Source organism: Oncorhynchus masou, chromosome 18 (assembly GCF_036934945.1).
Source record: "Oncorhynchus masou masou isolate Uvic2021 chromosome 18, UVic_Omas_1.1, whole genome shotgun sequence".
NCBI lineage: Eukaryota > Metazoa > Chordata > Actinopteri > Salmoniformes > Salmonidae > Oncorhynchus > Oncorhynchus masou.
In genome coordinates, this window is record NC_088229.1 from 20,131,804 (window position 1) to 20,138,292 (window position 6,489).

Here is a 6,489-nt window from a genome sequence, read left to right on the forward strand (position 1 = left end):
CACCATTCACACATCTGAATACATTTCGGTGACAATTTCTTTGACTATATATACATTGAGTATTCATTACACATCTATAATCACTTCATGAACATGTTATAACAAGTCCCAACTGCATTATTAAAGGTAAATGAAATATAAAATATATACAGTACTAATATATACAGTACAAAAGTTTGGACACACCTACTCATTCAAAGGTTTTTCTTTGTGTTTACTATTTTCTACATTCTATAATAATAGTGAATACATCAAAACTAGGAAATAACACATATGGAATCATGTAGAAACCATAACACAAATGAAAATATATGTTACATTTGAGATTCTTCAAAGCAGCCCCCCTCTGCCTTGATGACAGCTTTGCACACTCTTGGCATTCTCTCAACCAGCTTCATTAGGTAGTCACATGGAATGCATTTCAATTAACAAGAGTGCCATTTTAAAAGTTCATTTGTGGAATTTATTTTATTTGAGCCAATCAGTTGTGTTTTGTCATGGTAAGGGTGGTACAGAAGATAGCCCTATTTGGTAAAGACAAAGTCCAAATTTTGGCATGAACAGCTCAAATGAGCAATGAAAAATGACCGTCCATCTTTACTTTAAGATATGAAGGTCAGTCAATCTGGAAAATTTCAAGTGCAGTCGCAAAAGTTACCTCTGCTGCAGAGGATAAGTTCATTAGAGTTACCAGTCTCAGAAATTGCAGCCCAAATAAACGCTTCACAGAGTTCAAGTAACAGACATCTAAACATCAACTGTTCAAAAGAGACTGTATGAATCAGGCCTTCATGGTTGAATTGCCGCAAAGAAACCACTACTAAAGGACACCAATAAGAAGAAGAGACTTGCTTGTGCCAAGAAACATGAGCAATGGACATTAGACCGGTGGAAATCTTTCCTTGGGTCTGATGAGTCCCATTTTGAGATTTTAGGTTCCAGCTCCGTGTTTTTGTGAGACGCAGAGTAGGTGAACGGATGATCTCTGCATGTGTGGTTCCCACCATGAAGCATAAAGGTGGAGGTGTGATGGTGTTTTTCTGGTGACACTGTCTGTGATTTATTTAGAATTCAAGGCATACTTAACCAGCATGACTATCACAGCATTCTGCAGTGATACCCCAATCCCATCTGGTTTGCGCTTAGTGGGACTATCATTTGTTTTTCAACAGGACAATGATCCAAAACACACCTCCAGGCTGTGTAAGGGCTATTTGATCAACACACAACCACAATCACCCGACCTCAACCCAATTGAGATGGTGAAGGAAAAGCAGTCAACAAGTGCTAAGCATATGTGGGAACTCCTTCACGACTGTTGGAAAAGCATTCCAGGTGAAGCTGGTTGAGAGAATGCCAAGAGTGTGCAAAGCTGTCATCGAGGCAAAGAGTGGCTACTTCGAAGAATCTAAAATATATTTTGGTTTGTTTAACACTTTTTTGGTTACTACATGATTCCATATGTGTTATTTCATAGTTTTGATGTCTTCGCTATTATTCTACAATGTAGAAAATAGTAAATATAAAGAAAAACCCTTGAATGAGTAGGTGTGTCCAAACTTTTGACTGATACTGTATATATATTTTCCATATATTTTCCTTTATTATTATTTTCCCCTAACCCTACCCTCCCTCCCCTAGTTGGAGTAAACAAATGGACAACTGTTAGGCTTGTATTTCCAGCTTATACATACTATATACATTTTGAAGACACAGTACAGTTTACAATGGTGATCTTTTGTTTGTTTTTTTGTCCCATCATTCAGCTCCACTCAACCCGTCCCATCTTTCTCTGAACACCAAGTTTTGACTTGTATTTGCCAACTGTGCTGTGATGTTTCACAAAAGTTCTGAACCTTTCTATTCTCACTGCCATACCAGTGTTAGTGACTACGCCAAAAGGCCAAACCACATTAAGAAAATTATGCTGTTATATAGCTTTTACCAGCCCCATTTCCCTCATCTGCCAGTGGCCTTATTCTCACGGAGGTCAGTGGTGCACCAAGATCCCCACAGGGTTAAATCCTCAGGATAAACTTCACAGATCGTATCTCATTAACAGCCCTTCTCCAAATCACAATTAAGTTGGTCATACCGGTTTATAACACACACAAAGGGTCTATATATGAATTATATGCAGTCAATATGAAGTCATTTCTATTTTCCCATTCACAATAAGCGCTTCATGGTCATTTAATGTGCAGTTTGACACCAACATTATAGGTCTGTTGGGCTATGAATCAACATAATTTTCAAAACATAGTTTGGTCTATTGGCATATTCACTAACACTGGTATGGGAGAAGCTCACTTTTGAGAACAGTATAATGATGACAGTACACTGTATTTGTAATGATGCCTCTATTAAAGGTAAATATGAGCTCTTGCATAGAATGACATGAATGAGCTATAGATCTGCTATGACTATATTTCAATAACCTTTAAAAATGCAGTTGGGACCTGTTATAACACGTTAATGAAGCGATTATCCGTTATACATAGTCAAAGTAACTCCGTAGCATACAAGTAAATACATTAGATCTTTAATATGATAAAACAAAGCAACGTGAATATAAGACAACACATGGAGATAAAAACGGAGCGAAAAGGTAGCCCCGTCATCAGGAGTTCCATACACCAGTCTATTAGTTTGCATCATATCCATCCTCAGCCTATATTAAAAGTGATCTTTAAAAACAGATGGCAGCGGAGTGCAATTGAATCAATAACATAATGTAAAGTGCATCAAACATGTATTGGTGTGTTGTTTCCTAAAAGAGAATAACACTTGTTAAAAAGCATATGACAATCCATTATCCAGACAGAGATAGCAATGACTGGGCAAATAATCCTGCTCCCCCAAGTGGCGAAAGGAGAAACAGTAGAGAAATCACATAAACAACAGTGACACAGCATTTCTTCTATGGGCGTATTTGGACACTTACTCATTAGCTAGCCAACGTCTACCGAATAGAACTTCAACAACCCGGTCAACATTCCGCTTCGCTCCACAGGTAGTATCACATTTTCATTTCACTTCATTACAGTACAACGGTTTGATTTGTTTGATCGTAGCTAGCTAGCTACATAGCCGTCTTTGTATCCAAGACAATTGTGTAGTCTAGAGCGATTTTCTAGGTTAGCTAGCCAGCTATTGTCGTTCTTTTAACGTAACGTAACGTAATCAACACTGCTAGCTAGCCAGCTAGCCCCCGAATAGCAGCACTGTAGAAACTATTACACTCGACGGAACGACTTGATTAGTGTAGTGTCAACAACGCAGCCACTGCCAGCTAGCCTACAAAGTCAACAACGCAGCCACTACCAGCTAGCCTACTCCAGCAGTACTGTATCATTTCAATCATTTTAGTCAATAAGATTCTTGCTACGTAAGCTTAACTTTCTGAACATTCGAGACGTGTAGTCCACTTTTCATTCCAATCTCCTTTGCATTAGCGTAGCCTCTTCTGTAGCCTGTCAACTATGTGTCTATCTATCCCTGTTCTCTCCTCTCTGCACAGACCATACAAACGCTCCACACCGTGTGGCCGCGGCCACCCTAATCTGGTGGTCCCAGCGCGCACGACCCACGTGGAGTTCCAGGTCTCCGGTAGCCTCTGGAACTGCCGATCTGCGGCCAACAAGGCAGAGTTCATCTCAGCCTATGCCTCCCTCCAGTCCCTCGACTTCTTGGCACTGACGGAAACATGGATCACCACAGATAACACTGCTACTCCTACTGCTCTCTCTTCGTCCGCCCACGTGTTCTCGCACACCCCGAGAGCTTCTGGTCAGCGGGGTGTTGGCACCGGGATCCTCATCTCTCCCAAGTGGTCATTCTCTCTTTCTCCCCTTACCCATCTGTCTATCGCCTCCTTTGAATTCCATGCTGTCACAGTTACCAGCCCTTTCAAGCTTAACATCCTTATCATTTATCGCCCTCCAGGTTCCCTCGGAGAGTTCATCAATGAGCTTGATGCCTTGATAAGCTCCTTTCCTGAGGACGGCTCACCTCTCACAGTCCTGGGCGACTTTAACCTCCCCACGTCTACCTTTGACTCATTCCTCTCTGCCTCCTTCTTTCCACTCCTCTCCTCTTTTGACCTCACCCTCTCACCTTCCCCCCTACTCACAAGGCAGGCAATACGCTCGACCTCATCTTTACTAGATGCTGTTCTTCCACTAACCTCATTGCAACTCCCCTCCAAGTCTCCGACCACTACCTTGTATCCTTTTCCCTCTCGCTCTCATCCAACACTTCCCACACTGCCCCTACTCGGATGGTATCGCGCCGTCCCAACCTTCGCTCTCTCTCCCCCGCTACTCTCTCCTCTTCCATCCTATCATCTCTTCCCTCTGCTCAAACCTTCTCCAACCTATCTCCTGATTCTGCCTCCTCAACCCTCCTCTCTTCCCTTTCTGCATCCTTTGACTCTCTATGTCCCCTATCCTCCAGGCCGGCTCGGTCCTCCCCTCCCGCTCCGTGGCTCGACGACTCATTGCGAGCTCACAGAACAGGGCTCCGGGCAGCCGAGCGGAAATGGAAGAAAACTCGCCTCCCTGCGGACCTGGCATCGTTTCACTCCCTCCTCTCTACATTTTCCTCCTCTGTCTCTGCTGCTAAAGCCACTTTCTACCACTCTAAATTCCAAGCATCTGCCTCTAACCCTAGGAAGCTCTTTGCCACCTTCTCCTCCCTCCTGAATCCTCCTCCCCTCCCCCTCCTCCCTCTCTGCAGATGACTTCGTCAACCATTTTGAAAAGAAGGTCGACGACATCCGATCCTCGTTTGCTAAGTCAAACGACACCGCTGGTTCTGCTCACACTGCCCTACCCTGTGCTCTGACCTCTTTCTCCCCTCTCTCTCCAGATGAAATCTCGCTTCTTGTGACGGCCGGCCGCCCAACAACCTGCCCGCTTGACCCTATCCCCTCCTCTCTTCTCCAGACCATTTCCGGAGACCTTCTCCCTTACCTCACCTCGCTCATCAACTCATCCCTGACCGCTGGCTACGTCCCTTCCGTCTTCAAGAGAGCGAGAGTTGCACCCCTTCTGAAAAAACCTACACTCGATCCCTCCGATGTCAACAACTACAGACCAGTATCCCTTCTTTCTTTTCTCTCCAAAACTCTTGAACGTGCCGTCCTTGGCCAGCTCTCCCGCTATCTCTCTCAGAATGACCTTCTTGATCCAAATCAGTCAGGTTTCAAGACTAGTCATTCAACTGAGACTGCTCTTCTCTGTATCACGGAGGCGCTCCGCACTGCTAAAGCTAACTCTCTCTCCTCTGCTCTCATCCTTCTAGACCTATCGGCTGCCTTCAATACTGTGAACCATCAGATCCTCCTCTCCACCCTCTCCGAGTTGGGCATCTCCGGCGCGGCCAACGCTTGGATTGCGTCCTACCTGACAGGTCGCTCCTACCAGGTGGCATGGCCCGTTCCATGATCTCGCCATCACGGTTGACAACTCCATTGTGTCCTCCTCCCAGAGCGCTAAGAACCTTGGCGTGATCCTGGACAACACCCTGTCGTTCTCAACTAACATCAAGGCGGTGGCCCGTTCCTGTAGGTTCATGCTCTACAACATCCGCAGAGTACGACCCTGCCTCACACAGGAAGCGGCGCAGGTCCTAATCCAGGCACATGTCATCTCCCGTCTGGATTACTGCAACTCGCTGTTGGCTGGGCTCCCTGCCTGTGCCATTAAACCCATACAACTCATCCAGAACGCCGCAGCCCGTCTGGTGTTCAACCTTCCCAAGTTCTCTCACGTCACCCCGCTCCTCCGCTCTCTTCACTGGCTTCCAGTTGAAGCTCGCATCCGCTACAAGACCATGGTGCTTGCCTACGGAGCTGTGAGGGGAACGGCACCGCAGTACCTCCAGGCTCTGATCAGGCCCTACACCCAAACAAGGGCACTGCGTTCATCCACCTCTGGCCTGCTCGCCTCCCTACCACTGAGGAAGTACAGTTCCCGCTCAGCCCAGTCAAAACTGTTCGCTGCTCTGGCCCCCCAATGGTGGAACAAACTCCCTCACGACGCCAGGACAGCGGAGTCAATCACCACCTTCCAGAGACACCTGAAACCCCACCTCTTTAAGGAATACCTAGGATAGGATAAAGTAATCCTTCTCACCCCCCTTAAATGATTTAGATGCACTATTGTAAAGTGGCTGTTCCACTGGATGTCATAAGGTGAATTCACCAATTTGTAAGTCGCTCTGGATAAGAGCGTCTGCCAAATGACTTAAATGTAATGTAAATGTAGATGCGATATTGCATCAATACATTTCAATCTGGAGCTTAAAATACAGTACTTAAAACTGGTGGCCTTTTGGAAAGCTTCAACCCAAACCCTCAGAGACCTTCCACAGACTAGATGTTCCAGTCATGATCAACTAATTAAGCCACTGTAAAAATAGGCTTGAGTACATCTTTCCTTAGAAATCACAAGCCTCTGCTGTCTACCATTACAGATAAGCAGTAGC